Genomic DNA, 26347 nt, shown 5'->3' with positions numbered 1-26347 from the left:
GATGAGCACGATCTGAGTGAAAACGTGCAACAGAGTGTGATAAAGTTTTCGTTGTATTACGCTCTGGCTGTTTTGGAGCACAGTAGGGAGACTCCAATGATCCTACCATTTATGGGCAACAAGTGTCTATAAGTGGTACGATTGGACCGCACGGTTGTATGTGTGACCAATAACGCAACGTGATATGAGGTCGTATATCCATGCGTAAATCTTGCCCTCATACGTGTTGTAGGGAGCACATGCAAGCGTGATTTGTGTAAAGAAAAAGGAAGGGAATTTTCTCAGGAAAATCTCTAGAGATAGGGCCTGCAACGGCTACACGTGTCTGCTAGAAGGCGGAACGGGGATACCCGGAGCAGAAGAAGTTCAGTGGAAGAGCTTTAAGGATTTCCAACGAAGTTCTGTGTTTGGTGCATTTTAGGAAGTTTTTCTGTGTTTAAAAAGGTCCACAATGGCAGCCAAGTGCACAACACAGAGACGGTCGGAGGTCAGGATTCAGACTCCAGAGGCTTGCAGACCCCGAGGGTCTGCTCGGTTAGTAATGTGGGGGAAATATGGTCCCCACACTGAGACCTTTTGTGATGAATGGACACGAATGACTGCGGGGGATAAGGCACCATTTCCCGGGATAGGTAGTTTTGACTTAGAGGTGTTGCATAATTTAAGGCAAAGGATCAGTCTCATAAAATCCTGGAAACAACGAGTTAAACATGATGATTGTTTGCAGTTATGGCAACAGGAAAGTGAAATGCAAAGAAATGTAACTTACATATCTAACTTTCATCTTGAGAGGAGAGACATGGCATTGAAGAGGATTATGGTTGCAGAGAAATGGCACAATGTTGTACGATAAAAATGCACTTAGTAACTGTATTAAGAATGAAAGTGTTAAATGTAATAATGTTTATGAAAATTAAAGTGTAAAAATTACAAATGTTAACCTGTGCAAGTCGCACCCCATGTTAAACTTCCCTCAGGATTACCAACAAGAAAGTGAGCCCAGAACGATGTCGGCACCTCTTAAAGAAGCCATCCTACAAGACATCCAGGTGGACGCGACCAAATTGGTAAAGGCAATAATCAAACCCCCTAACGGAGGGTCAGGTGAGGTCGTGTCCACAGGTACGTACAATGTTTTATATCACGCACAAACAAATGTACCCCATATTGTAAGACCAAAACAAGGTGATGTGATTGAGTTTAGTCCTGTCAGGGTGATCACAGTCCCCAATGGGAAGACTGATGATCAGGGAACCATTCCCGTCAAGGACAGTGCAATGCGCCATCCCTGGTCCCGGACAGAATTGAGATCAATCATGTCTGATTACCCAGATCCTAGGAAAGATCTAACTGTATGATCAAAGATTCACAGAAGGCATACCAACTCCCTAGACAACGACATAATCATGGTATCCAAGGAATCAGGTAGGTACAGGGAAAGCGGTTGATGGTGATGAGCATCCAAGCGTTTGAGGAGGCATCAAATCAACCAAAACCCCAGGCCATTGGCACATGGAGGAACTTAAGGATTTGTGATCTGTGCAAAAGAGAAGGGCATTATGCCAGTAACTGCAACAGCCCACATAAAATCAGACCCCCTAGACATGAAAATGAGCAAAAGTTATGACACACCAAATTACAAGCAGGGATCACATAGGAAGAATTTTGAGCCACACCCATGATAGGTAGTCAAGAAAGGTGATCATACGACTGATGGTAAGCCTGAGGTAACGGTTAATAAATTGGGAGGTCATTCACTGAAGACACAGGAATGACCAGGTGAAACGTTGTAAATGTATCTGTGAAATGTTGTTTTTTTTCTCTCTCTCTCTATCCCCATCTCTGACGAGTATTGGTAAGAATTCACACATTGCATATCCACTTGGTCCTTGCAGAAGTCTACCAAACCCCAGCATGACCTCCGCCACAATGTATTTCTGGCCAGATACAGACAGTGGAGTAATGCAGGTGCTGGTGGGGAGGGACTGCTCAAGGAGACCATTAGACACGTAGATATGACAGCCTGATAATCTGACAATGTTTTTCTAATGCTAACAATGTTTTCTTAATGTTGACAATGTTTTAAAAATGCTTTGTTTCTCTTTTCCTATTGATGGTTAATGTCGAGTTATGTAATATATATATGCATATGAATTGTTCTCTATCTCTTGTTTTTTTTTTTTTTTTTTCCTCTCTCTTCTCACTCATGTTTTCATGGTTTAAAGATGGTATGTCACCCCTCAGTTGGACCAATGGTAATGCCAGATTTTTTCTCCTTACAGAAAGATCGCCGGTTAGGAAGGAATATTGCATCACCAGAATGTTCGTTTGGAAGACTGAGAGATAGCACCTTTGAGAGGACAGCAGAACAAGAAGAACAACAAGACGAGAGAACTTATTATCGTAACAAGTTCTCTCCCCCTCAAACTGATTTCTTATACCCCCTTTACAAATTTCTTCTTTTCTCCTCCTGTAAGATGGACTTGCCCCAAGAGACTGTGATATGGATTTTCCTGTTGACCATGATGTTGACCAGAGCAGTCTGTTTCGGTGAGAGTACCAGTGAGGTCGAGAAAGGATCCAGAAAGGTCCTGATGACTGAGACGGAGGTGTAAATTTCCAATAGCAACCCAATCACCAAGCAAAGGCGAGTACCGGGCACGATCTAACAACCATGTTATTTGTAAACAATTGTGAAGGATTGTTAGTTCAAAAAGAAAACTGTATCTGTAGGCTCTGTGACAATGGTTGAGGATGGATGCATAACGAAATGCCAATCCAGTTTTAATATCCATATGGACCGGCATCCATTGAGTGACTATCACTCCTTAGTGGGTAGTGTGTTAAATAAAACAGATTGTTGGGTATGCTCTCAAGTACCTCAGGGTCATAGTAAATCAGGGCTAGTACCATTTCCTTTAACGGTAGGGGAGGTACTTGAGCTAAAGGGTGGGAGACCGGTGGACAGGAGGTTTAATATCTCCAGCCCTCCTAGTTTGAAGCTCCACCAATACCATGTGGATAGGTCCCTATTATGTTTTAACATCTCCAATCCCCGAAAGCCGGGAAATTGGGAAGTGTCATGGAGCAACCAAACCATGACCTTTTCGCATAGAGCAGATAGAATGCCTACAGATACAGAGCTTGTACGCCACATAGCCAGTAGAGGAAAATCTTTCCGGTATAGGTATACCTTAGGAAATAGGATTACGAGAGTTGGAGAAGTATCACCAGGATACTGTGCACATATCGTACAAACTGATACGTGTACTAAACAGATGGGAGAGTTAGGGTTAGGAGAGTTCACATGGAAAATGTGTAACATGGTAATGACATATTCCGTCCCATATGTTCTCCCCGATGATGCATATTTCATATGCGGGAGAAAGGCGTATGAGCGGCTTGCCCCAAACTCTGAAGGATTGTGTTGTATTGGAAAAGTACTACCTGAGGTAATGAGTCTAAGGAGTGAGGAAACTGTAATTAACCTGGATTTGGTATATGACCCAATGATAGAAACCATGATGTGATGAAAATGCGATTATACGGTCCGTTTCTTTCACCTGTTTTTCTGCTTTTCTCCAAGATACAAAGACCCCTTGGACGAGGAAGTTAACGAGACGCTATACAGACAACAGACAAGAACCAAAGATGAAGTTTTGACGACCTATGATATGGACACTTGATGAACTTTGCCATGGATCCCCAGTTTCCCTAGTATTTTAAACTCACGCTAGCCCAACATTTTTTGTAAATCTGATGGCACTGACAAAGCTATTTGCTCATGCCCAAAGAGCAATACAGCGCAAAGAAGACGACTCTCAACAGATACCGAACAAAACTTCAACAACAGATGTACATTTCCCTGACATAGAATATCATTGCATTTTCCATAAGTGTTCTTTATCTTCATCTCTACAACCCTCAGGTAATGACACACATAGTCGATAGGGAATACAGGCACAGTTATCAGCAACCACATACCTCCCCCATTCATGTATCATCAACTAAAATGTGCTCCCCCATTTTATTACAACCACAGCCGAAATGAGCTCGGTAAAGTTTGACAGCCCATCCACAGACCCTTAGTACGGGATAAGAAGGAATTCAAATGTATACTTCGCAATACCTCGAAGCTTGATGTACAACACGTACGGCACGATGATACATGACCCCCCAAACATGGATTCATACACACATGCTTCTGCTATCTCACTAGGTCATACCCTCTTCACACCTTCTCCTCTCTCCTCCCTTACCCAACCATGGAAATGTATTAACCCCTGACATATATTTTTCTCTTTTTGAAATGTTTTAGGAAGTGGCAGTTATTGGTGACTGCCAAAGGGTGGACTGTCAAAGTCAAAAATATTACATAGAGAGACCATATAAACTGCACACATATAAGTCGCTATACTTGCAAATATGCGCAGCGAGCACAGCAATATATGGAAACACACGCATTTGCTCGGACATGGCACAGAGATGGATTCGGCACTTGTTTCATACAGTACATGGTTATAATAATGAACAGCACCAGACATCATGGAGATTTAGAATTGGCTAATGAATTAATGTCATGGATGTGTATCATTCGAACCGAACCAGATAAACACATCATGTTTGGTATTGAAGCAAGCAGAATGAGGTGTGGGTTAGTTTGAGGCCTGTTGTGTTGTTGTGGGACATTGCAGCGGATAGATATGATTATATGTATAAAAGCTAAGATCATATTGTTAGAACAATGGATGCTCAAGACAACCTTTTACTAAGTTTTCAGGGCTGAACCTGATTAGCATATACAAAGGAGAAAGAAAGACCCCTCCCCCAGGTACTGGTCAAACAGGAAGGTAGTGGTCAGGTGTGGCCTCAGAGAACAGATGTAATGTAGCTACACTCACAGACACACACACAGCTACCTGGCACCAAGCAGCATGGCGGCTGAATCCCCAGGACATCTTCCAAACTAAAGGCTAAGTATTGAACTTCACATGGCTAGATAAGGAAACAGACAGATTGCTTTCTGGTTTTAAATAGGATATTGTAACTTGGTTGTGTGATTGTTGGGTGTTTGTGGATACTCTGTGAAGTCCGTGATGAATTGGAACAGTATACAATCTGTAGCATAGTATTTGTGGTATTTGTTTGCCTATGGAGATTTAAAATAGATTGTGCTGGTTAGTTATAATATATATCCTGTTAATCATAAATACCACCATGCAGTTACGTTTGTGTTAATTACATTGTGATCTGGTCTTGTGATGAATATGCTCTGGTTATTGAGATACTGAAGTTGTTTGGGATGTGAAATTATGAGATGGTTCTAGGAAGTTGGATTACATTGTGAAAGGTGATTTAGATGGTTTGGAATTGTAAAATCAGAACATATGCATTGTTTTGAGGCTTGGACATTTTGGAATAAAGTGCCATGTGTTTGGACCTGCAAATCTAAAATGGCTGCTGCTGGATGTCTTCCCCTCCCCCTTTCAGCCATGTGGTGTGGTCTTTGGAATCAAGTGGAGGTTTCTCAAAATGGAGTCTAGCTTCCATCCCATGCTGTATTCAGCATTGACTAACTGCGCAGCGATTGTCTCTCACATGTGTAGTTTTATCTGCAACCATGTTGTCTCTTATTTAATGTTATCATGAGCCATTTCTCTCTATCTCTCTCTTCTTCTCTTCCCCTTCCATTTTCCCATAAATAGTAATTGTATTGTATTGTATTTCTAGTGTAGCTATTTTGGTTAGGAAGTCTTTGTTATATTGTAGTGTATCATTTGTACTGTTATCCCCTTTTTACCAGTATATTAGATATAATACAGTTAATAGGCTTTGGACCCTAAACCAGTATCTGTGTATTTTCTATAGTGTTAAGTGTTCACTTGAGCGTCGGTGACGCTCAAGCAGCTTTGTAGTTAGTCAGGTTACACAAGGTTGCACTTACACCCTGTATCCACATTAAGGTATTCTGTGTATTTCATTGTTAAAAGGTTTAGACATAAAGGTATAGCGTTGTGAGCGTCTGCGCTGCTGGTGATCTCCTCGTGGTCTCGAGCGTCTGCTACGCCATAGCGAATCATTACGTTAGTCAACAGCCAATAACGTGTCCTGTGATCTCTGGGCCGTGAGCGAACGTGACGCTTGAGCGTCTCGCCTACGGCTGAGCGATCGTTACGCAACTAGTGTACCCTTACGGTACTTCTTAAGTAAACAGCGTACAGTGTTCTTAGACCTCATAAAGGGTTGTTTATACGACAAAAGTATTTAGTATTGTCACAAGCACCGCAAAAAGCCGCCATGCCCTGCACGCCCCTTTTCTCTTTTCATATGCAGATGAGGGTTGAAGCCAACTTTGACCCACTGCTTGGATGACATCACCGTATGCAAATCCGTCTTCTGCAGAACTTCCCCCAGGAATGCTTGCACTAGTTGTTGCATTTGGTTTGTTGTTTGGGGGTGCTTCAGTATTAGGCAGCCTTCTGCCCTCCCATGTTCATCTGAAAATATGTGTTCTCCCTGCAGTTGTTGTCCCCAGATGAGAGTTCCCTTGTGTTGCCTCAGTTAAATCTCCTTTACTTGACAGAGATGTGCATGAGCAGCGGCCCTCCCCAGCCCTATTCCAAATCATACTTATTTTGCATAGGAGATACCATGGTCATGAAGATTTTTCTCCCAGGGTGAGGTTTATTCATTGCATTTTGGGTATGCTGACCCCTGTGATTTCCCCAAATGTGGGAAACTTGACTGCATTATTTGTGGTAGTGGGAGGCTGTGTTTGTGATTTCTTCTGGTCAGCTCTGGTAAAAGTCAGATTTCTTTGTCTCAGATTTTCCTTTAGCCTTGTTCTTCTTTCGAGAGTTCCCTTGTGCTGCCTCAGTTGGATCTCCTTCACTTTACAGGGGGGAACCCGAGCAGCGACCCTCCCCAGCTCTAGCCCAACTCCTACTTACCTGCCAGGTGAGATACTATGATCATGAAGGTGCTTCTCCCAGGGCAAGGCTCACCCATTGTACTCTGGGTGTGCTGCTCCTGCGATTTCCCCAAATGTGGGAAACTTGACTGCATAATTTGTGTTTCCCCTGGTCGGCTCTCGTATAATTCAGATCTCTTTGTCTCAGGTCTCTCTCCAGCCTAGTTTGCTGTCTGTTTCCACTTCTCTTTTCTTCAGCCGCTCCCTTCTATACCCTTGTGCACTATCCTGACTTCTCCTCCCGTCTGCTTACTTTGTGCCTTCCAATGCACAATGCAAACTACAGGTAGTGCTGCAGGGCCCACACCCTTTTACTTGCCTTACAGAGCAGCTCTGGAGCTGTTACAGTGGCCAGCTGCTGCAAGAAATCAGCTTGAATGCTTCAGGGGCTGGGGCATAGCCAACATGAGCCCCACACCGAATGAGGGTGGAGGTGTTTAATGCAAACTAGGGGTCAGTCAAGCGCCGCAAAAGGCCACCATGCCCTGCACGCCCCTTTTCTGTTTTTATATGCAGACGAGGGTTGAAGCCACCTTTGACCCACTGCTTGGATGACATCACCATATGCAAATCCATCTGCGGCAGGCCTTCCCCCAGGAATGCTTGCACTAGTTGTTGCATTTGGTTTGTTGTTTGGGGGTGCTTCAGTATTAGGCAGCCTTCTGCTCCACCCTCCTTTGGTGTGGGGCTCATGTTGGCCATGTCCCATCCCCTGAAGCATTCAAGCAGATTTCTTGCAGCAGCTGGGCACTGTAACAGCTCCAGAGACGCTCTGTAAGGCAAGTAAAAGGGTGTGGGCCCTGCAGCACTACCTGTAGTTTGCATTGTGCATTGGAAGGCACAAAGTAAGCAGACGGGAGGAGAAGTCAGGATAGTGCACTAGGGTATAGAAGGGAGCGGCTGAAGAAAAGAGAAGTGGAAACAGACAGCAAACTAGGCTGGAGAGAGATCTGAGACAAAGAGATCTGAATTATACGAGAGCCGACCAGGGGAAACACAAATTATGCAGTCAAGTTTCCCACATTTGGGGAAATCGCAGGGGCAGCACACCCAGAGTGCAATGGGTGAGCCTTGCCCTGGGAGAAGCACCTTCATGATCATAGTATCTCACCTGGCAGGTAAGTAGGAGTTGGGCTAGAGCTAGGGAGGGTCGCTGCTCGGGCACCCCCCTGTTAAGTGAAGGAGATCCAACTGAGGCAGCACAAGGGAACTCTCGAAAGAAGAACAAGGCTAAAGGAAAATCTGAAACAAAGAAATCTGACTTTTACCAGAGCTGACCAGAAGAAATCACAAACACAGCCTCCCACTACCACAAATAATGCAGTCGAGTTTCCCACATTTGGGGAAATCACAGGGGTCAGCATACCCAAAATGCAATGAATGAACCTCACCCTGGGAGAAAAATCTTCATGACCATGGTATCTCCTATGCAAAATAAGTATGATTTGGAAGAGGGCTGGGGAGGGCCGCTGCTCATGCACATCTCTGTCAAGTAAAGGAGATTCAACTGAGGCAGCACAAGGGAACTCTCATCTGGGGACAACAACTGCAGGGAGAACACATATTTTCAGATGAACATGGGAGGGCAGAAGGCTGCCTAATACTGAAGCACCCCCAAACAACAAACCAAATGCAACAACTAGTGCAAGCATTCCTGGGGGAAGTTCTGCAGAAGATGGATTTGCATACGGTGATGTCATCCAAGCAGTGGGTCAAAGTTGGCTTCAACCCTCATCTGCATATGAAAAGAGAAAAGGGGCGTGCAGGGCATGGCGGCCTTTTGCGGTGCTTGGATGACCCCTAGTTCGCATTAAACACCTCCACCCTCCTTCGGTGTGGGGCTCATGTTGGCTATGCCCCAGCCCCTGAAGCATTCAAGCTGATTTCTTGCAGCAGCTGGGCACTGTAACAGCTCCAGAGCTGCTCTGTAAGGCAAGTAAAAGGGTGTGGGCCCTGCAGCACTACCTGTAGTTTGCATTGTGCATTGGAAGGCACAAAGTAAGCAGATGGGAGGAGAAGTCAGGATAGTGCACAAGGGTATAGAAGGGAGCGGCTGAAGAAAAGAGAAGTGGAAACAGACAGAAAACTAGGCTGGAGAGAGACCTGAGACAAAGAGATCTGAATTATACGTGAGCCGACCAGGGGAAACACAAATTATGCAGTCAAGATTCCCACATTTGGGGAAATCGCAGGAGCATCACACCCAGAGTACAATGGGTGAGCCTTGCCCTGGGAGAAGCACCTTCATGATCATAGTATCTCACCTGGCAGGTAAGTAGGAGTTGGGCTAGAGCTGGGGAGGGTCGCTGCTCGGGTACCCCCCTGTAAAGTGAAGGAGATCCAACTGAGGCAGCACAAGGGAACTCTCGAAAGAAGAACAAGGCTAAAGGAAAATCTGAGACAAAGAAATCTGACTTTTACCAGAGCTGACCAGAGGAAAGCACAAACACAGTCTCCCACTACCACAAATAATGCAGTCAAGTTTCCGACATTTGGGGAAATCACAGGGGTCAGCATACCCAAAATGCAATGAATGAACCTCACCCTGGGAGAAAAATCTTCTGGACCATGGTATCTCCTATGCAAAATAAGTATGATTTGGAATAGGGCTGGGGAGGGCCGCTGCTCATGCACATCTCTGTCAAGTAAAGGAGATTCAACTGAGGCAGCACAAGGGAACTCTCATCTTGGGACAACAACTGCAGGGAGAACATATATTTTCAGATGAACATGGGAGGGCAGAAGGCTGCCTAATACTGAAGCACCCCCAAACAACAAACCAAATGCAACAACTAGTGCAAGCATTCCTGGGGGAAGGCCTGCCGCAGATGGATTTGCATATGGTGATGTCATCCAAGCAGTGGGTCAAAGTTGGCTTCAACCCTCGTCTGCATATGAAAAGAGAAAAGGGGCGTGCAGGGCATGGTGGCCTTTTGCGGCGCTTGGCTGACCCCTAGTTTGCATTAAACACCTCCACCCTCCTTTGGTGTGGGGCTCATGTTGGCTATGCCCCAGCCCCTGAAGCATTCAAGCTGATTTCTTGCAGCAGCTGGGCACTGTAACAGCTCCAGAGCTGCTCTGTAAGGCAAGTAAAAGGGTGTGGGCCCTGCAGCACTACCTGTAGTTCGCATTGTGCGTTGGATGGCACAAAGTAAGCAGACAGGAGGAGAAGTCAGGATAGTGCGCAAGGGCATAGAAGGGAGCGGCTCAAGAAAAGAGAAGTGGAAACAGACAGCAAACTAGGCTGGAGAGAGACCTGAGACAAAGAGATCTGAATTATACGAGAGCCGACCAGGGGAAACACAAATTATGCAGTCAAGTTTCCCACATTTGGGGAAATCGCAGGAGCAGCACACCCAGAGTGCAATGGGTGAGCCTTGCCCTGGGAGAAGCACCTTCATGATCATAGTATCTCACCTGGCAGGTAAGTAGGAGTTGGGCTAGAGCTGGGGAGGGTCGCTGCTCGGGTACCCCCCTGTAAAGTGAAGGAGATCCAACTGAGGCAGCACAAGGGAACTCTCGAAAGAAGAACAAGGCTAGAGGAAAATCTGAGACAAAGAAATCTGACTTTTACCAGAGCTGACCAGAGGAAAGCACAAACACAGTCCCCCACTACCACAAATAATGCAGTCAAGTTTCCCACATTTGGGGAAATCACAGAGGTCAGCATACCCAAAATGCAATGAATGAACCTCACCCTGGGAGAACAATCTTCATGACCATGGTATCTCCTATGCAAAATAAGTATGATTTGGAATAGGGCTGGGAAGGGCCGCTGCTCATGCACATCTCTGTCAAGTAAAGGAGATTCAACTGAGGCAGCACAAGGGAACTCTCATCTGGGGACAACAACTGCAGGGAGAACACATATTTTCAGATGAACATGGGAGGGCAGAAGGCTGCCTAATACTGAAGCACCCCCAAACAACAAACCAAATGCAACAACTAGTGCAAGCATTCCTGGGGGAAGTTCTGCAGAAGATGGATTTGCATACGGTGATGTCATCCAAGCAGTGGGTCAAAGTTGGCTTCAACCCTCATCTGCATATGAAAAGAGAAAAGGGGCGTGCAGGGCATGGCGGCCTTTTGCGGTGCTTGGATGACCCCTAGTTCGCATTAAACACCTCCACCCTCCTTCGGTGTGGGGCTCATGTTGGCTATGCCCCAGCCCCTGAAGCATTCAAGCTGATTTCTTGCAGCAGCTGGGCACTGTAACAGCTCCAGAGCTGCTCTGTAAGGCACGTAAAAGGGTGTGGGCCCTGCAGCACTACCTGTAGTTTGCATTGTGCATTGGAAGGCACAAAGTAAGCAGATGGGAGGAGAAGTCAGGATAGTGCACAAGGGTATAGAAGGGAGCGGCTGAAGAAAAGAGAAGTGGAAACAGACAGAAAACTAGGCTGGAGAGAGACCTGAGACAAAGAGATCTGAATTATACGTGAGCCGACCAGGGGAAACACAAATTATGCAGTCAAGATTCCCACATTTGGGGAAATCGCAGGAGCATCACACCCAGAGTACAATGGGTGAGCCTTGCCCTGGGAGAAGCACCTTCATGATCATAGTATCTCACCTGGCAGGTAAGTAGGAGTTGGGCTAGAGCTGGGGAGGGTCGCTGCTCGGGTACCCCCCTGTAAAGTGAAGGAGATCCAACTGAGGCAGCACAAGGGAACTCTCGAAAGAAGAACAAGGCTAAAGGAAAATCTGAGACAAAGAAATCTGACTTTTACCAGAGCTGACCAGAGGAAAGCACAAACACAGTCTCCCACTACCACAAATAATGCAGTCAAGTTTCCGACATTTGGGGAAATCACAGGGGTCAGCATACCCAAAATGCAATGAATGAACCTCACCCTGGGAGAAAAATCTTCTGGACCATGGTATCTCCTATGCAAAATAAGTATGATTTGGAATAGGGCTGGGGAGGGCCGCTGCTCATGCACATCTCTGTCAAGTAAAGGAGATTCAACTGAGGCAGCACAAGGGAACTCTCATCTTGGGACAACAACTGCAGGGAGAACATATATTTTCAGATGAACATGGGAGGGCAGAAGGCTGCCTAATACTGAAGCACCCCCAAACAACAAACCAAATGCAACAACTAGTGCAAGCATTCCTGGGGGAAGGCCTGCCGCAGATGGATTTGCATATGGTGATGTCATCCAAGCAGTGGGTCAAAGTTGGCTTCAACCCTCGTCTGCATATGAAAAGAGAAAAGGGGCGTGCAGGGCATGGTGGCCTTTTGCGGCGCTTGGCTGACCCCTAGTTTGCATTAAACACCTCCACCCTCCTTTGGTGTGGGGCTCATGTTGGCTATGCCCCAGCCCCTGAAGCATTCAAGCTGATTTCTTGCAGCAGCTGGGCACTGTAACAGCTCCAGAGCTGCTCTGTAAGGCAAGTAAAAGGGTGTGGGCCCTGCAGCACTACCTGTAGTTCGCATTGTGCATTGGAAGGCACAAAGTAAGCAGACGGGAGGAGAAGTCAGGATAGTGCACAAGGGTATAGAAGGGAGCGGCTGAAGAAAAGAGAAGTGGAAACAGACAGCAAACTAGGCTGGAGAGAGACCTGAGACAAAGAGATCTGAATTATACGAGAGCCGACCAGGGGAAACACAAATTATGCAGTCAAGTTTCCCACATTTGGGGAAATCGCAGGGGCAGCACACCCAGAGTGCAATGGGTGAGCCTTGCCCTGGGAGAAGCACCTTCATGATCATAGTATCTCACCTGGCAGGTAAGTAGGAGTTGGGCTAGAGCTGGGGAGGGTCGCTGCTCGGGTTCCCCCCTGTGAAGTGAAGGAGATCCAACTGAGGCAGCACCAGGGAACTCTCAAAAGAAGAACAAGGCTAGAGGAAGATCTGAGACAAAGAAATCTGACTTTTAACAGAGCTGACCAGAGGAAAGCACAAACACAGTCCCCCACTACCACAAATAATGCAGTCGAGTTTCCCACATTTGGGAAAATCACAGGGGTCAGCATACCCAGAATGCAATGAATGAACCTCACCCTGGGAGAACAATCTTCATGACCATGGTATCTCCTATGCAAAATAAGTATGATTTGGGATAGGGCTGGTGAGGGCCGCTGCTCAGGCACATCTCTGTCAAGCAAAGGAGATTCAACTGAGGCAGCACAAGGGAACTCTCATCTGGGGACAACAACTGCAGGGAGACCACATCTTTTCAGATGAACATGGGAGGGCGGAAGGCTGCCTAATACTGAAGCACCATCAAATATCAAACCATATGCAACAACTAGTACAAGCACTCCTGGGGGAAGGTCTGCAGCAGACGGATTTGCATATGGTGATGTTATCCAAGCAGTGGGCCAAAGTTGACTGGAACCCTCATCTGCATATGAAAAGAGAAAAGGGGCATGCAGGGCATGGCGGCCTTTTGCAGTGCTTGGATGACCCCTAGTTCGCATTAAACACCCCCACCCTCCTTTGGTGTGGGGCTCATGTTGGCCATGCCCCATCCCCTGAAGCATTCAAGCTGATTTCTTGCAGCAGCTGGGCACTGTAACAGCTCCAGAGCTGCTCTGTAAGGCAAGTAAAAGGGTGTGGGCCCTGAAGCACTACCTGTAGTTTGCATTGTGCATTGGAAGGCACAAAGTAAGCAGACGGGAGGAGAAGTCAGGATAGTGCACAAGGGTATAGAAGGGAGCGGCTGAAGAAAAGAGAAGTGGAAACAGACAGCAAACTAGGCTGGAGAGAGACCTGAGACAAAGAGATCTGAATTATACGAGAGCCGACCAAGGGAAACACAAATTATGCAGTCAAGTTTCCCACATTTGGGGAAATCGCAGGGGCAGCACACCCAGAGTGCAATGGGTGAGCCTTTCCCTGGGAGAAGCACCTTCATGATCATAGTATCTCACCTGGCAGGTAAGTAGGAGTTGGGCTAGAGCTGGGGAGGGTCGCTGCTCGGGTACCCCCCTGTAAAGTGAAGGAGATCCAACTGAGGCAGCACAAGGGAACTCTCGAAAGAAGAACAAGGCTAGAGGAAAATCTGAGACAAAGAAATCTGACTTTTACCAGAGCTGACCAGAGGAAAGCACAAACACAGTCCCCCACTACCACAAATAATGCAGTCAAGTTTCCCACATTTGGGGAAATCACAGGGGTCAGCATACCCAAAATGCAATGAATGAACCTCACCCTGGGAGAACAATCTTCATGACCATGGTATCTCCTATGCAAAATAAGTATGATTTGGAATAGGGCTGGGGAGGGCCGCTGCTCATGCACATCTCTGTCAAGTAAAGGAGATTCAACTGAGGCAGCACAAGGGAACTCTCATCTGGGGACAACAACTGCAGGGAGAACACATATTTTCAGATGAACATGGGAGGGCAGAAGGCTGCCTAATACTGAAGCACCCCCAAACAACAAACCAAATGCAACAACTAGTGCAAGCATTCCTGGGGGAAGTTCTGCAGAAGACGGATTTGCATACGGTGATGTCATCCAAGCAGTGGGTCAAAGTTGGCTTCAACCCTCATCTGCATATGAAAAGAGAAAATGGGCGTGCAGGGCATGGCGGCCTTTTGCGGTGCTTGGATGACCCCTAGTTCGCATTAAACACCTCCACCCTCCTTTGGTGTGGGGCTCATGTTGGCCATGCCCCATCCCCTGAAGCATTCAAGCTGATTTCTTGCAGCAGCTGGGCACTGTAACAGCTCCAGAGCTGCTCTGTAAGGCAAGTAAAAGGGTGTGGGCCCTGCAGCACTTCCTGTAGTTTGCATTGTGCATTGGAAGGCACAAAGTAAGCAGACTGGAGGAGAAGTCAGGATAGTGCACAAGGGTATAGAAGGGAGCGGCTGAAGAAAAGAGAAGTGGAAACAGACAGCAAACTAGGCTGGAGAGAGACCTGAGACAAAGAGATCTGAATTATACGAGAGCCGACCAGGGGAAACACAAATTATGCAGTCAAGTTTCCCACTTTTGGGGAAATCGCAGGGGCAGCACACCCAGAGTGCAATGGGTGAGCCTTGCCCTGGGAGAAACACCTTCATGATCATAGTATCTCACCTGGCAGGTAAGTAGGAGTTGGGCTAGAGCTGGGGAGGGTCGCTGCTCGGGTTCCCCCCTGTGAAGTGAAGGAGATCCAACTGAGGCAGCACCAGGGAACTCTCGAAAGAAGAACAAGGCTAGAGGAAGATCTGAGACAAAGAAATCTGACTTTTACCAGAGCTGACCAGAGGAAAGCACAAACACAGTCCCCCACTACCACAAATAATGCAGTCGAGTTTCCCACATTTGGGAAAATCACAGGGGTCAGCATACCCAGAATGCAATGAATGAACCTCACCCTGGGAGAACAATCTTCATGACCATGGTATCTCCTATGCAAAATAAGTATGATTTGGGATAGGGCTGGTGAGGGCCGCTGCTCAGGCACATCTCTGTCAAGTAAAGGAGATTCAACTGAGGCAGCACAAGGGAACTCTCATCTGGGGACAACAACTGCAGGGAGACCACATCTTTTCAGATGAACATGGGAGGGCGGAAGGCTGCCTAATACTGAAGCACCATCAAATATCAAACCATATGCAACAACTAGTACAAGCACTCTTGGGGGAAGGTCTGCAGCAGACGGATTTGCATATGGTGATGTTATCCAAGCAGTGGGCCAAAGTTGACTGGAACCCTCATCTGCATATGAAAAGAGAAAAGGGGCATGCAGGGCATGGCGGCCTTTTGCAGTGCTTGGATGACCCCTAGTTCGCATTAAACACCCCCACCCTCCTTTGGTGTGGGGCTCATGTTGGCCATGCCCCATCCCCTGAAGCATTCAAGCTGATTTCTTGCAGCAGCTGGGCACTGTAACAGCTCCAGAGCTGTTCTGTAAGGCAAGTAAAAGAGTGTGGGCCCTGCAGCACCACCTGTTGTTCGCATTGTGCGTTGGAAGGCACAAATTAAGCAGACGGGAGGAGAAGTCAGGATAGTGCGCAAGGGCATTCTTTTCTCTTAGTCAGGGGGCAAGGCTTCAAAATGGGGTCTGCAACGGAGGAGACACAGGGGGCGTGGTCACAGCAGCTTTTCTCTACAGTCTGCACCAGCAGGAGCCTACACCATTTTTTATGATCACGCTGAACTGCAGTGCGACTGCAATTACAGCATGGTCAAGAAGGGAGGCGTCATGCTGGGTGGCCATGCCCTGTCACTGTGCAGGAGCCAGCACCGCTCACACACTAGTCCCCGGGTGCAGCCCCCAACCCCCGGGACTCCCGGAGCAACAAAATGTAGATTCAGGCCACCAGGCCACGCCCCTACCTATGAAACCATGCCTCCTTTTTACCATTGCGCTGTTTATCTGCGCGCACTGCATTACAATCTCCCTCGCCACCTCTCTGGGTCTCACCAGTGATAGTGACACCTCTGCCATGCTTGTAGCAGCTGGTCCTAAGATCTACGCCCTGAGTGTTTGCCCTTGTGACTTGTTGATCATCATAGCGAAGCAGATGCTTACAGAAAACTGCAGGGGCTTAGACTGAAAATAAAAAAATTGATGGGTATAAGGTAGAGAGGAGCGGGTTCGGTTCTCCGAGAACCGAATTCCCCACGAACTCCACGTGGTTAACACTGGTCCGAGGCAGGCTCGGTTGTTCCCGCCTGACTCGGAAAACCTGAACAAGGGAAAATGTCATCATCCCGCTGTCGGATTCTCGCGAGATTCGGATTCCATATAAAGAGCTGCGCGTTGCTGCCATTTTTACTCGTGCATTGAAGAGAGAGCGGAGAGGACGTGGCTATGTTCTCTCAGTGGAAATCTCAATATCAGTGCTCAGTATCAGTGGTTACTTATTGCTGCTCAGTAATACTAGTAGTGTGTCTCTCCTGCTCAGTGTCAGTTCTCAGTAGTATCCTCATCAGTGCTCAGTATCACTGCTCATTGTCTTGTGCTGCATTGTGGTGCTCAGCATACTACAGTACATTACTAATAGTCCAGTGCTGCATCTTGCTGCTCAGTGTCAGTTCTAGTATCCTCATCAGTGCTCACTATCACTGCTCATTGCATTGTGGTGTTCTGTATACTACAGTAACATAGTAATATAGTATATATAGAGGAGCGGGTTCGGTTCTCCGAGAACCGAATTCCCGACGAACTCCACGTGGTTTACACTGGTCCGAGGCAGGCTCGGTTGTTCCCGCCTGACTCGGAAAACCTGAACAAGGGAAAATGTCATCATCCCGCTGTCGGATTCTCGCGAGATTCGGATTCCATATAAAGAGCTGCGCGTTGCCGCCATTTTTACTCGTGCATTGAAGAGAGAGCGGAGAGGACGTGGCTATGTTCTCTCAGTGGAAATCTCCATATCAGTGCTCAGTATCAGTGGTTACTTATTGCTGCTCAGTAATACTAGTAGTGTGTCTCTCCTGCTCAGTGTCAGTTCTCAGTAGTATCCTCATCAGTGCTCAGTATCACTGCTCATTGTCTTGTGCTGCATTGTGGTGCTCAGCATACTACAGTACATTACTAATAGTCCAGTGCTGCATCTTGCTGCTCAGTGTCAGTTTTAGTATCCTCATCAGTGCTCACTATCACTGCTCATTACATTGTGGTGTTCTGTATACTACAGTAACATAGTAATATAGTAACATATAGTAACATAGTTTTTGAGGTTGAATAGAGGCAAATTGCCCATCGTGTTCAACCTGTTTTAAGTTGTGATGATTCTACATACTTGCTGAATAATGTTTTATGACTAGTTAGCTACTATAACTCATGTTACCCCCGGATTAACCATGTTGATATTTTAAGTATTATAACCTTGGATAGCTTTTTCATTCAGAAATGTATCCATTCCTTTTTTAAATCCAATTACAGAGTCCGCCATTACCACCTTCCCTGGCAGGGAATTCCACATCCTGATTGCCCTAACAGTGAAGATCATAGTATCTCACCTGGCAGGTAAGTAGGAGTTGGGCTAGAGCTGTGGAGGATTGCTGCTCGGGCACCCCCTGTCAAGTGAAGGAGATCCAACTGAGGCAGCACAAGGGAACTCTCGAAAGAAGAACAAGGCTAGAGGAAGATCTGAGACAAAGAAATCTGACTTTTACCAGAGCTGACCAGAGGAAAGCACAAACACAGTCCCCCACTACCACAAATAATGCAGTCGAGTTTCCCACATTTGGGGAAATCACAGGGGTCAGCATACCCAGAATGCAATGAATGAACCTCACCCTGGGAGAACAATCTTCATGACCATGGTATCTCCTATGCAAAATAAGTATGATTTGGGATAGGGCTGGGGAGGGCCGCTGCTCAGGCACATCTCTGTCAAGTAAAGGAGATTCAACTGAGGCAGCACAAGGGAACTCTCATCTGGGGACAACAACTGCAGGGAGAACACATATTTTCAGATGAACATGGGAGGGCAGAAGGCTGCCTAATACTGAAGCACCCCCAAAAAACAAACCAAATGCAACTACTAGTGCAAGCATTCCTTGGGGAAGGCCTGCAGCAGATGGATTTGCATATGGTGATGTCATCCAAGCAGTGGGTCAAAGTTGGCTTCAACCCTCGTCTGCATATGAAAATAAAAAAGGGGTGTGCAGGGCATGGCGGCCTTTTGCGGCGCTTGGATGACCCCTAGTTCGCATTAAACACCTCCACCCTCCTTCGGTGTGGGGCTCATGTTGGCTATGCCCAAGCCCCTGAAGCATTCAAGCTGATTTCTTGCAGCAGCTGGGCACTGTAACAGCTCCAGAGCTGCTCTGTAAAGCAAGTAAAAGGGTGTGGGCCCTGCAGCACTACCTGTATTTTGCATTGTGCGTTGGAAGGCACAAAGTAAGCAGACGGGGAAGTCAGGATAGTGCACAAGGGCATAGAAGGGAGCGGCTCAAGAAAAGAGAAGTGGAAACAGGCAGCAAACTAGGCTGGAGAGGGACCTGAGACAAAGAGATCTAAATTATATGAGAGCCGACCAGGGGAAACACAAATTATGCAGTCAAGTGTCCCACATTTGGGGAAATCGCAGGAGCAGCACACCCAGAGTGCAATGGGTGAGCCTTGCCCTGGGAGAAGCACCTTCATGATCATAGTATCTCACCTGGCAGGTAAGTAGGAGTTGGGCTAGAGCTGGGGAGGGTTGCTGCTCGGGTACCCCCCTGTCAAGTGAAGGAGATCCAACTGAGGCAGCACAAGGGAACTCTCGAAAGAAGAACAAGGCTAGAGGAAAATCTGAGACAAAGAAATCTGACTTTTACCAGAGCTGACCAGAGGAAAGCACAAACACAGTCCCCCACCTCCACAAATAATGCAGTCGAGTTTCCCACATTTGGGGAAATCACAGGGGTCAGCATACCCAAAATGCAATGAATGAACCTCACCCTCGGAGAACAATCTTCATGACCATGGTATCTCCTATGCAAAATAAGTATGATTTGGGATAGGGCTGGGGAGGGCCGCTGCTCAGGCACATCTCTGTCAAGTAAAGGAGATTCAACTGAGGCAGCACAAGGGAACTCCCATCTGGGGACAACAACTGCAGGGAGAACACATATTTTCAGATGAACATGGGAGGGCAGAAGGCTGCCTAATACTGAAGCACCCCCAAACAACAAACCAAATGCAACAACTAGTACAAGCATTCCTGGGGGAAGTTCTGCAGAAGACGGATTTGCATACGGTGATGTCATCCAAGCAGTGGGCCAAAGTTGGCTGGAACCCTCATCTGCATATGAAAAGAGAAAAGGGGTATGCAGGGCATGGCGGCCTTTTGCGGCGTTGGATGACCCTTAGTTCGCATTAAACACCCCCACCCTCCTTCGGTGTGGGGCTCATGTTGGCTATGCCCCAGCCCCTGAAGCATTCAAGCTGATTTCTTGCAGCAGCTTGGCACTGTAACAGCTCCAGAGCTGCTCTGTACGGCAAGTAAAAGGGTGTGGGCCCTGCAGCACTACCTGTAGTTTGCATTGTGCATTGGAAGGCACTTAAGAAAAGAGAAGTGGAAACAGACAGCAAACTAGGCTGGAGAGAGACCTGAGACAAAGAGATCTGAAGTATACGAGAGCCGACCAGGGGAAACACAAATTATGCAGTCAAGTTTCCCACATTTGGGGAAATCGCAGGAGCAGCACACCCAGAGTGCAATGGGTGAGCCTTGCCCTGGGAGAAGCACCTACGTGATCATAGTATCTCACCTGGCAGGTAAGTAGGAGTTGGGCTAGAACTGGGGAGGGTCGCTGCTCGGGTACCCCCCTGTCAAGTGAAGGAGATCCAACTGAGGCAGCACAAGGGAATTCTCGAAAGAAGAACAAGGCTAGAGGAAGATCTGAGACAAAGAAATCTGACTTTTACCAGAGCTGACCAGAGGAAAACACAAACACAGTCCCCCACTACCACAAATAATGCTGTCGAGTTTCCCACATTTGGGGAAATCACAGGGGTCAGCATACCCAGAATGCAATGAATGAACCTCACACTGGGAGAATAATCTTCATGACCATGGTATCTCCTATGCAAAATAAGTATGATTTGGGATAGGGCTGGGGAGGGCCGCTGCTCAGGCACATCTCTGTCAATTAAAGGAGATTCAACTGAGGCAGCATAAGGGAACTCTCACTGGGGACAACAACTGCAGGGAGAACACATATTTTCAGATGAACATGGGAGGGCAGAAGGCTGCCTAATACTGAAGCACCCCCAAACAACAAACCAAATGCAACAACTAGTGCAAGCATTCCTGGGGGAAGGCCTGCAGCAGATGGATTTGCATATGGTGATGTCATCCAAGCAGTGGGTCAAAGTTGGCTTCAACCCTTGTCTGCATATGAAAAGAGAAAAGGGGCGTGCAGGGCATGGCGGCCTTTTGCGGCGCTTGGATGACCCCTAGTTCGCATTAAACACCTCCACCCTCCTTCGGTGTGGGGCTCATGTTGGCTATGCCCCAGCCCCTGAAGCATTCAAGCTGATTTCTTGCAGTAGCTGGGCACTGTAACAGCTCCAGAGCTGCTCTGTACGGCAAGTAAAAGGGTGTGGGCCCTGCAGCACTACCTGTAGTTTGCATTGTGCATTGGAAGGCACAAAGTAAGCAGACGGGAGAAGTAAGGATAGTGCGCAAGGCCATAGAATGGAGCGGCTTAAGAAAAGAGAAGTGGAAACAGACAGCAAACTAGGCTGGAGAGAGACCTGAGACAAAGAGATCTGAATTATACGAGAGCCGACCAGGGGAAACACAAATTATGCAGTCAAGTTTCCCACATTTGGGGAAATCGCAGGAGCAGCACACCCAGAGTTCAATGGGTGAGCCTTGCCCTGGGAGAAGCACCTACGTGATCATAGTATCTCACCTGGCAGGTAAGTAGGAGTTGGGCTAGAGCTGGGGAGGGTCGCTGCTCGGGTACCCCCCTGTCAAGTAAAGGAGATCCAACTGAGGCAGCACAAGGGAATTCTCGAAAGGAGAACAAGGCTAGAGGAAGATCTGTGACAAAGAAATCTGACTTTTACCAGAGCTGACCAGAGGAAAACACAAACACAGTCCCCCACTACCACAAATAATGCTGTCGAGTTTCCCACATTTGGGGAAATCACAGGGGTCAGCATACCCAGAATGCAATGAATGAACCTCACACTGGGAGAATAATCTTCATGACCATGGTATCTCCTATGCAAAATAAGTATGATTTGGGATAGGGCTGGGGAGGGCCGCTGCTCAGGCACATCTCTGTCAAGTAAAGGAGATTCAACTGAGGCAGCATAAGGGAACTCTCATCTGGGGACAACAACTGCAGGGAGAACACATATTTTCAGATGAACATGGGAGGGCAGAAGGCTGCCTAATACTGAAGCACCCCCAAACAACAAACCAAATGCAACAACTAGTGCAAGCATTCCTGGGGGAAGGCCTGCAGCAGATGGATTTGCATATGGTGATGTCATCCAAGCAGTGGGTCAAAGTTGGCTTCAACCCTCGTCTGCATATGAAAAGAGAAAAGGGGCGTGCAGGGCATGGCGGCCTTTTGCGGCGCTTGGATGACCCCTAGTTCGCATTAAACACCTCCATTCTCCTTCGGTGTGGGGCTCATGTTGGCTATGCCCCAGCCCCTGAAGCATTCAAGCTGATTTCTTGCAGTAGCTGGGCACTGTAACAGCTCCAGAGCTGCTCTGTACGGCAAGTAAAAGGGTGTGGGCCCTGCAGCACTACCTGTAGTTTGCATTGTGTATTGGAAGGCACAAAGTAAGCAGACGGGAGAAGTAAGGATAGTGCGCAAGGCCATAGAATGGAGCGGCTTAAGAAAAGAGAAGTGGAAACAGACAGCAAACTAGGCTGGAGAGAGACCTGAGACAAAGAGATCTGAATTATACGAGAGCCGACCAGGGGAAACACAAATTATGCAGTCAAGTTTCCCACATTTGGGGAAATCGCAGGGGCAGCACATCCAGAGTGCAATGGGTGAGCCTTGCCCTGGGAGAAGCACCTTCATGATTATAGTATCTCACCTGGCAGGTAAGTAGAAGTTGGGCTAGAGCTGGGGAGGGTCGCTGCTCGGGCACACCCCTGTCAAGTGAAGGAGATCCAACTGAGGCAGCACAAGGGAACTCTCGAAAGAAGAACAAGGCTAGAGGAAGATCTGAAACAAATAAATCTGACTTTTACCAGAGCTGACCAGAGGAAAGCACAAACACAGTCCCCCACTACCACAAATAATGCAGTTGAGTTTCCCACATTTGGGGAAATCACAGGGGTCAGCATACCCAGAATGCAATGAATGAACCTTACCCTGGGAGAACAATCTTCAAGACCATGGTCTCTACTATGCAAAATAAGTATGATTTGGGATAGGGCTGGGGAGGGCCGCTGCTCAGGCGCATCTCTGTCAAGTAAAGGAGATTCAACTGAGGCAGCACAAGGGAACTCTCATCTGGGGACAACAACTGCAGGGAGAACACATATTTTCAGATGAACATGGGAGGGCAGAAGGCTGCCTAATACTGAAGCACCCCCAAACAACAAACCAAATGCAACAACTAGTGCAAGCATTCCTGGGGGAAGGCCTGCAGCAGATGGATTTGCATATGGTGATGCCATCCAAGCAGTGGGTCAAAGTTGGCTTCAACCCTCGTCTGCATATGAAAAGAGAAAAGGGGCATGCAGGGCATGGCGGCCTTTTGCAGCGCTTGGCTGACCCCTAGTTCGCATTACACACCTCCACCCTCCTTCGGTGTGGGGCTCATGTTGGCTATGCCCCAGCCCCTGAAGCATTCAAGCTGATTTCTTGCAGCAGCTGGGCACTGTAACTGCTCCAGAGCTGCTCTGTACGGCAAGTAAAAGGGTGTGGGCCCTGCAGCACTACCTGTAGTTTGCATTGTGCGTTGGAAGGCACGAAGTAAGCAGACGGGAGAAGTCAGGATAGTGCGCAAGGGCATAGAAGGGAGCGGCTCAAGAAAAGAGAAGTGGAAACAGACAGCAAACTAGGCTGGAGAGAGACCTGAGACAAAGAGATCTGAATTATACGAGAGCCGACCAAGGGAAACACAAATTATGCAGTCAAGTTTCCCACATTTGGGGAAATCGCAGGGGCAGCACAACCAGAGTGCAATGGGTGAGCCTTGCCCTGGGAGAAGCACCTTCATGATCATAGTATCTCACCTGGCAGGTAAGTAGGAGTTGGGCTAGAGCTGGGGAGGGTCGCTGCTCGGGTACCCCCCTGTCAAGTGAAAGAGATCCAACTGAGGCAGCACAAGGGAACTCTCGAAAGTAGAACAAGGCTAGAGGAACATCTGAGATAAAGAAATCTGATTTTTACCAGAGCTGACCAGAGGAAAGCACAAACACAGTCCCCCACTACCACAAATAATGCAGTCGAGTTTCCCACATTTGGGGAAATCACAGGGGTCAGCATACCCAGAATGCAATGAATGAACCTCACACTGGGAGAACAATCTTCATGACCATGGTATCGCCTATGCAAAATAAGTATGATTTGGGATAGGGCTGGGGAGGGCCGCTGCTCAGGCACATCTCTGTCAAGTAAAGGAGATTCAACTGAGGCAGCACAAGGGAACTCTCATCTGGGGACAACAACTGCAGGGAGAACACATATTTTCAGATGAACATGGGAGGGCAGAAGGCTGCCTAATACTGAAGCACCCCCAAACAACAAACCAAATGCAACAACTAGTGCAAGCATTCCTGGGGGAAGGCCTGCAGCAGATGGATTTGCATATGGTGATGTCATCCAAACAGTGGGTCAAAGTTGGCTTCAACCCTCGTCTGCATATGAAAAGAGACAAGGGGCGTGCAGGGCATGGCGGCCTTTTGCGGCGCTTGGATGACCCCTAGTTCGCATTACACACCTCCACCCTCCTTCGGTGTGGGGCTCATGTTGGCTATGCCCCAGCCCCTGAAGCATTCAAGCTGATTTCTTGCAGCAGCTGGGCACTGTAACTGCTCCAGAGACGCTCTGTAAGGCAAGTAAAAGGGTGTGGGCCCTGCAGCACTACCTGTAGTTTGCATTGTGCGTTGGAAGGCACGAAGTAAGCAGACGGGAGAAGTCAGGATAGTGCGCAAGGGCATAGAAGGGAGCGGCTCAAGAAAAGAGAAGTGGAAACAGACAGCAAACTAGGCTGGAGAGAGACCTGAGACAAAGAGATCTGAATTATACGAGAGCCGACCAGGGGAAACACAAATTATGCAGTCATGTTTCCCACATTTGGGGAAATCGCAGAAGCAGCACACCCAGAGTGCAATGGGTGAGCCTTGCCCTGGGAGAAGCACCTTCATGATCATAGTATCTCACCTGGCAGGTAAGTAGGAGTTGGGCTAGAGCTGGGGAGGGTCGCTGCTCGAGCATCCCCCTGTCAAGTAAAGGAGATTCAACTGAGTCAGCACAAAGGAACTCTCATCTGGGGACAACAACTGCAGGGAGAACACATATTTTCAGATAAAAATCTTGGTCATGCTCTGGTTTCTCTTCAGAACGAACAAATCTTTCGCCTTTTACTAAAGATTTCCGTGGAGAGGAGCAAAACCGAGTTTTATCTCAATTTTTGCATGCCCCATCTTTTTGGGGTTTCTTTTATCGGTTTAAAGATAGAATGAGTGTGCTTTAATGTAAGCTCATTTGCATAGAAATGACAGTAAATGTTTGTTTCTTTTCAAACAGAACTTTCTTGACCATGCTACTTGATTGAAAGATCTGGGAGCACATGGAATACAGTACAAACCATGCTTATAGCAAGGAGAAGACAGGTGAGAAATCTGCTTTCTTTCAAATTGGGCGCTCACTTTGATCTGAATGAGGACTGCTGGCACGGCACTCAGGCGACAGGTGGAATCTTGGTCATGCTCTGGTTTCTCTTCAGAACGAACAAATCTTTCGCCTTTTACTAAAGATTTCTGTGGAGAGGAGCAAAACTGAGCTTTATCTCAATTTTTGCATGCCCCATATTATTGGGGTTTCTTTTATCAGATTAAAGACAGAACGAGTGTGCTTTCTTGTTAGCTTTAATGTAAGTTTATTTGCATAACAATGACAATAAATGTCTGTTTCTTTTCAAGCAGAACTTTCTTGACCATACTAATTGCTTGAAAGATCTGGGAGCACATGGAAAAGAGTACAAACCATGCTTATAGCAAGGGGAAGTCTGGTGAGAAATCTGCTTTCTTTCTTTCAAATTGGGTGCTCATTTTGAGCTGAATGAGGACTGCTGGCATGGCACTCAGGCGACAGGTGGAATCTTAGTCATGCTCTGGTTTCTCTTCAGAACGAACAAATCTTTCGCCTTTTATTAAAGATTTCCGTGGAGAGGAGCAAAACTGAGTTTTATCTCAATTTTTGCATGCCCCGTCTTATTGGGGTTTCTTTTATCAGTTTAAAGATAGAACGAGTGTGCTTTAATGTAAGCTCATTTGCATAGAAATGACAGTAAATGTTTGTTTCTTTTCAAACAGAACTTTCTTGACTATACTAATTGCTTGAAAGATCTGGGAGCACATGGAAAAGAGTACAAACCATGTTTATAGCAAGGGGAAGCCTGGTGAGAAATCTGCTTTCTTTCTTTCAAATTGGGTGCTCACTTTGAGCTGAATGAGGACTGCTGGCATGGCACTCAGGCGACAGGTAGAATCTTGGTCATGCTCTGGTTTCTCTTCAGAACGAACAAATCTTTCGCCTTTTACTAAAGATTTCCGTGGAGAGGAGCAAAACTGAGTTTTATCTCAATTTTTGCATGCCCCATCTTATTGGGGTTTTATTTTATCGGTTTAAAGATAGAACGAGTGTGCTTTAATGTAAGCTCATTTGCATAGAAATGACAGTAAATGTTTGTTTCTTTTCAAACAGAACTTTCTTGACCACACTAATTGTTTGAAAGATCTGGGAGCACATGGAAAAGAGTACAAACCATGTTTATAGCAAGGGGAAGCCTG

General features: G+C 47.3%; 29 non-coding genes and 3 pseudogenes across 29 annotated transcripts; 6 read left to right on the top strand and 26 right to left on the bottom strand.

Moving 5' to 3' along the window:
- Window positions 1-6626: 6626 nt before the first annotated feature.
- LOC135045059 (U1 spliceosomal RNA) lies at window positions 6627-6790 on the top strand. Its single transcript, XR_010237593.1, has one exon. It is a non-coding gene; the product is annotated as a U1 spliceosomal RNA (small nuclear RNA).
- Window positions 6791-6942: 152 nt separating this feature from the next.
- LOC135045287 (U1 spliceosomal RNA) lies at window positions 6943-7105 on the top strand. Its single transcript, XR_010237794.1, has one exon. It is a non-coding gene; the product is annotated as a U1 spliceosomal RNA (small nuclear RNA).
- An 828-nt stretch (window positions 7106-7933) lies between these two features.
- LOC135045172 (U1 spliceosomal RNA) lies at window positions 7934-8096 on the bottom strand. The gene has a single exon (XR_010237700.1). It is a non-coding gene; the product is annotated as a U1 spliceosomal RNA (small nuclear RNA).
- Window positions 8097-8248: 152 nt separating this feature from the next.
- Window positions 8249-8412, bottom strand: LOC135045062 (U1 spliceosomal RNA). The gene has a single exon (XR_010237596.1). It is a non-coding gene; the product is annotated as a U1 spliceosomal RNA (small nuclear RNA).
- A 685-nt stretch (window positions 8413-9097) lies between these two features.
- On the bottom strand, window positions 9098-9249 carry LOC135044561 (U1 spliceosomal RNA; annotated as a pseudogene).
- Window positions 9250-9401: 152 nt separating this feature from the next.
- On the bottom strand, window positions 9402-9565 carry LOC135045132 (U1 spliceosomal RNA). The gene has a single exon (XR_010237665.1). It is a non-coding gene; the product is annotated as a U1 spliceosomal RNA (small nuclear RNA).
- Window positions 9566-10239: 674 nt separating this feature from the next.
- Window positions 10240-10402, bottom strand: LOC135045200 (U1 spliceosomal RNA). Its single transcript, XR_010237728.1, has one exon. It is a non-coding gene; the product is annotated as a U1 spliceosomal RNA (small nuclear RNA).
- Window positions 10403-10554: 152 nt separating this feature from the next.
- LOC135044944 (U1 spliceosomal RNA) lies at window positions 10555-10718 on the bottom strand. The gene has a single exon (XR_010237480.1). It is a non-coding gene; the product is annotated as a U1 spliceosomal RNA (small nuclear RNA).
- A 685-nt stretch (window positions 10719-11403) lies between these two features.
- Window positions 11404-11555, bottom strand: LOC135044560 (U1 spliceosomal RNA; annotated as a pseudogene).
- A 152-nt stretch (window positions 11556-11707) lies between these two features.
- LOC135045131 (U1 spliceosomal RNA) lies at window positions 11708-11871 on the bottom strand. The gene has a single exon (XR_010237664.1). It is a non-coding gene; the product is annotated as a U1 spliceosomal RNA (small nuclear RNA).
- A 674-nt stretch (window positions 11872-12545) lies between these two features.
- Window positions 12546-12708, bottom strand: LOC135045171 (U1 spliceosomal RNA). Its single transcript, XR_010237699.1, has one exon. It is a non-coding gene; the product is annotated as a U1 spliceosomal RNA (small nuclear RNA).
- Window positions 12709-12860: 152 nt separating this feature from the next.
- LOC135044391 (U1 spliceosomal RNA) lies at window positions 12861-13024 on the bottom strand. The gene has a single exon (XR_010236996.1). It is a non-coding gene; the product is annotated as a U1 spliceosomal RNA (small nuclear RNA).
- A 674-nt stretch (window positions 13025-13698) lies between these two features.
- Window positions 13699-13861, bottom strand: LOC135045235 (U1 spliceosomal RNA). Its single transcript, XR_010237762.1, has one exon. It is a non-coding gene; the product is annotated as a U1 spliceosomal RNA (small nuclear RNA).
- A 152-nt stretch (window positions 13862-14013) lies between these two features.
- LOC135044833 (U1 spliceosomal RNA) lies at window positions 14014-14177 on the bottom strand. The gene has a single exon (XR_010237371.1). It is a non-coding gene; the product is annotated as a U1 spliceosomal RNA (small nuclear RNA).
- A 674-nt stretch (window positions 14178-14851) lies between these two features.
- On the bottom strand, window positions 14852-15014 carry LOC135045149 (U1 spliceosomal RNA). The gene has a single exon (XR_010237678.1). It is a non-coding gene; the product is annotated as a U1 spliceosomal RNA (small nuclear RNA).
- A 152-nt stretch (window positions 15015-15166) lies between these two features.
- On the bottom strand, window positions 15167-15330 carry LOC135044380 (U1 spliceosomal RNA). Its single transcript, XR_010236985.1, has one exon. It is a non-coding gene; the product is annotated as a U1 spliceosomal RNA (small nuclear RNA).
- A 2712-nt stretch (window positions 15331-18042) lies between these two features.
- LOC135045009 (U1 spliceosomal RNA) lies at window positions 18043-18206 on the bottom strand. Its single transcript, XR_010237545.1, has one exon. It is a non-coding gene; the product is annotated as a U1 spliceosomal RNA (small nuclear RNA).
- Window positions 18207-18897: 691 nt separating this feature from the next.
- On the bottom strand, window positions 18898-19039 carry LOC135044420 (U1 spliceosomal RNA; annotated as a pseudogene).
- Window positions 19040-19191: 152 nt separating this feature from the next.
- On the bottom strand, window positions 19192-19355 carry LOC135044968 (U1 spliceosomal RNA). The gene has a single exon (XR_010237504.1). It is a non-coding gene; the product is annotated as a U1 spliceosomal RNA (small nuclear RNA).
- A 614-nt stretch (window positions 19356-19969) lies between these two features.
- Window positions 19970-20132, bottom strand: LOC135044396 (U1 spliceosomal RNA). The gene has a single exon (XR_010237000.1). It is a non-coding gene; the product is annotated as a U1 spliceosomal RNA (small nuclear RNA).
- A 152-nt stretch (window positions 20133-20284) lies between these two features.
- LOC135045105 (U1 spliceosomal RNA) lies at window positions 20285-20448 on the bottom strand. Its single transcript, XR_010237638.1, has one exon. It is a non-coding gene; the product is annotated as a U1 spliceosomal RNA (small nuclear RNA).
- Window positions 20449-21118: 670 nt separating this feature from the next.
- LOC135044494 (U1 spliceosomal RNA) lies at window positions 21119-21281 on the bottom strand. The gene has a single exon (XR_010237078.1). It is a non-coding gene; the product is annotated as a U1 spliceosomal RNA (small nuclear RNA).
- A 152-nt stretch (window positions 21282-21433) lies between these two features.
- LOC135045104 (U1 spliceosomal RNA) lies at window positions 21434-21597 on the bottom strand. Its single transcript, XR_010237637.1, has one exon. It is a non-coding gene; the product is annotated as a U1 spliceosomal RNA (small nuclear RNA).
- A 671-nt stretch (window positions 21598-22268) lies between these two features.
- Window positions 22269-22431, bottom strand: LOC135044476 (U1 spliceosomal RNA). The gene has a single exon (XR_010237064.1). It is a non-coding gene; the product is annotated as a U1 spliceosomal RNA (small nuclear RNA).
- Window positions 22432-22583: 152 nt separating this feature from the next.
- On the bottom strand, window positions 22584-22747 carry LOC135045049 (U1 spliceosomal RNA). Its single transcript, XR_010237583.1, has one exon. It is a non-coding gene; the product is annotated as a U1 spliceosomal RNA (small nuclear RNA).
- A 671-nt stretch (window positions 22748-23418) lies between these two features.
- Window positions 23419-23581, bottom strand: LOC135044399 (U1 spliceosomal RNA). Its single transcript, XR_010237003.1, has one exon. It is a non-coding gene; the product is annotated as a U1 spliceosomal RNA (small nuclear RNA).
- Window positions 23582-23733: 152 nt separating this feature from the next.
- Window positions 23734-23897, bottom strand: LOC135045036 (U1 spliceosomal RNA). Its single transcript, XR_010237570.1, has one exon. It is a non-coding gene; the product is annotated as a U1 spliceosomal RNA (small nuclear RNA).
- Window positions 23898-24568: 671 nt separating this feature from the next.
- On the bottom strand, window positions 24569-24731 carry LOC135044523 (U1 spliceosomal RNA). Its single transcript, XR_010237105.1, has one exon. It is a non-coding gene; the product is annotated as a U1 spliceosomal RNA (small nuclear RNA).
- Window positions 24732-24875: 144 nt separating this feature from the next.
- On the top strand, window positions 24876-24991 carry LOC135044626 (U5 spliceosomal RNA). Its single transcript, XR_010237167.1, has one exon. It is a non-coding gene; the product is annotated as a U5 spliceosomal RNA (small nuclear RNA).
- A 270-nt stretch (window positions 24992-25261) lies between these two features.
- On the top strand, window positions 25262-25377 carry LOC135044643 (U5 spliceosomal RNA). Its single transcript, XR_010237184.1, has one exon. It is a non-coding gene; the product is annotated as a U5 spliceosomal RNA (small nuclear RNA).
- A 286-nt stretch (window positions 25378-25663) lies between these two features.
- On the top strand, window positions 25664-25779 carry LOC135044727 (U5 spliceosomal RNA). The gene has a single exon (XR_010237268.1). It is a non-coding gene; the product is annotated as a U5 spliceosomal RNA (small nuclear RNA).
- Window positions 25780-26053: 274 nt separating this feature from the next.
- LOC135044618 (U5 spliceosomal RNA) lies at window positions 26054-26169 on the top strand. Its single transcript, XR_010237159.1, has one exon. It is a non-coding gene; the product is annotated as a U5 spliceosomal RNA (small nuclear RNA).
- Window positions 26170-26347: the final 178 nt, after the last annotated feature.

This window comes from Pseudophryne corroboree, unplaced genomic scaffold (assembly GCF_028390025.1).
Source record: "Pseudophryne corroboree isolate aPseCor3 unplaced genomic scaffold, aPseCor3.hap2 scaffold_90, whole genome shotgun sequence".
NCBI lineage: Eukaryota > Metazoa > Chordata > Amphibia > Anura > Myobatrachidae > Pseudophryne > Pseudophryne corroboree.
This window is presented reverse-complemented; position numbering and strand designations above follow the sequence as displayed.